The 1,646-nt window shown below is 38.8% G+C and overlaps 1 pseudogene; it reads right to left on the bottom strand.

Moving 5' to 3' along the window:
• Positions 1-489: 489 nt before the first annotated feature.
• LOC102019742 lies at positions 490-815 on the bottom strand (annotated as a pseudogene).
• Between the last annotated feature and the right edge of the window lie 831 nt (positions 816-1,646).

Genomic DNA, 1,646 nt, shown 5'->3' with positions numbered 1-1,646 from the left:
TGCTGCCTGCCTTTCTGGGCGCCTGCATGGCCGGGTGCGCCGATCCCCAAAGGGCCCATGCCCCCCAGCTGTGCAGAGTCCTGGAGCGGGCGCCTGTGGCCTGCCTGCCTCCCTTGGCACCTGCCTGTCTGGGTGCGCTAGGCCTCGAGGGCTCTACGTTCCCCAGCCACGCGGGCTCCTGGAGCGGGCGCCTGTAGCCTGCATTAGACCTATGGTTTTTACCATGCACAAAACTAAAATCAAAATTGATCAAAATTGATTATAAGAGAAACACTGAATCTGCTAAAAAATAGAATAGGTAGAACTCTGTTTTTAAACAATTAACCAAAACATCTTCATCTTTTAATCTTCAAAAAAACCCTCCTTTTATCTTTTTCTAAGATAATCATGATTAGCTTAGAAAAATATGTATACAATATGTCTTCAAAACGTTTCCCTTTAACAGAAAACTTCACTTTAGAGAATCTAAACATTAAAATGTTAAAAAAATTCTATTTTCTTGCCATTATAAGACAAAATAGAATCTACAAGAAAATCTATTCATACTTCTGGTCCTTCTCCTCCAAGAACTAGCATGTTTATATTATTTCCATTTAGTAGTATCTAATCTAATTCAGTAATCCCTCTTCCTTCTGGTATGATCTCAAACTCAGTGACATCTTCCAGCACCATACTGACAAAGTCATCAAATCCTAGAAGAGTGCAACAATTTCCTTATCACTCTTCATCACAATGTGAATTCTTGCTCCTGTATATTTGTCCATGAGTTCTAGTGGCATCAGCTGAAATTGGTTGGTGATTGTGTTGGTTACCATCACCACACCAGAGTGGCCTCAGAATAGGTAGAACTCTTGCAGACATCAGTGTAGGCAAATATTTCGTGAACAAAACCCTGATTGCACAGGCTATATCACAAAGAATCAATAACTGGGATCTTCCTTTCACTAAAATCTCTTGCACAGCAAAAGAAACCACCAACAGAGTGGGAAAAAAACTTAACAGCTGTTCCTTAGACAAAGGACTAATGTCCAGAATACATAAAGAACTAAAATAATCTGATCTCCCTAATTTAAAGGCCAAATCCAAAAATGGGCATCTGAAATGAATAGACTTTCTCAGATGAAGAAGTAGAAATGGAAAATAAATATATGAAAAATGTTCAACATCTTTGGTCATTTGAGAGATGCTAACTAAATGCAGAGATTCCATTTCACTCCAGAAAAAATGGCAATTATCAAGAAATCAACCAATAATAAATGTTAATGGTCCTGTGGGGAGAAAGGGACACTTTTCCACTTTTGGAGGGAGTGTAGACTGGTGCAACAACAGTGGAAATCAGTGTGGAGAGTCCTCACAAAAACCTGAAACTAGAGGTTGCAATCAACATAGGTATTCCCCTTCTTCTTCTCAAAAGAATTAAAAGCATCATACCACAACAATATATGTACACCCACATTTATGGTGGAACAGTTTGTAGTAGCTAAATCTTGGAAACAGCCCAAATGCCCATCAACTATTGAATGGATAAAGAGGATGCATTTTTTTTAATATAATAGAGTGCTACTCAGCCATACAGAAGGGTAAAGTTTGACATTTCTAGCTGAATGTATGCACCTTGAGAGCATACTCTTAAGTGAAATAAATCA

This window comes from Chinchilla lanigera, unplaced genomic scaffold (genome assembly GCF_000276665.1).
Source record: "Chinchilla lanigera isolate Chin_1 unplaced genomic scaffold, ChiLan1.0 scaffold00041, whole genome shotgun sequence".
In the NCBI taxonomy this organism is placed as follows: domain Eukaryota; kingdom Metazoa; phylum Chordata; class Mammalia; order Rodentia; family Chinchillidae; genus Chinchilla; species Chinchilla lanigera.
Note: the sequence above shows the minus strand (reverse complement) of the source record. Positions and strands in the feature narration are given on the sequence as shown.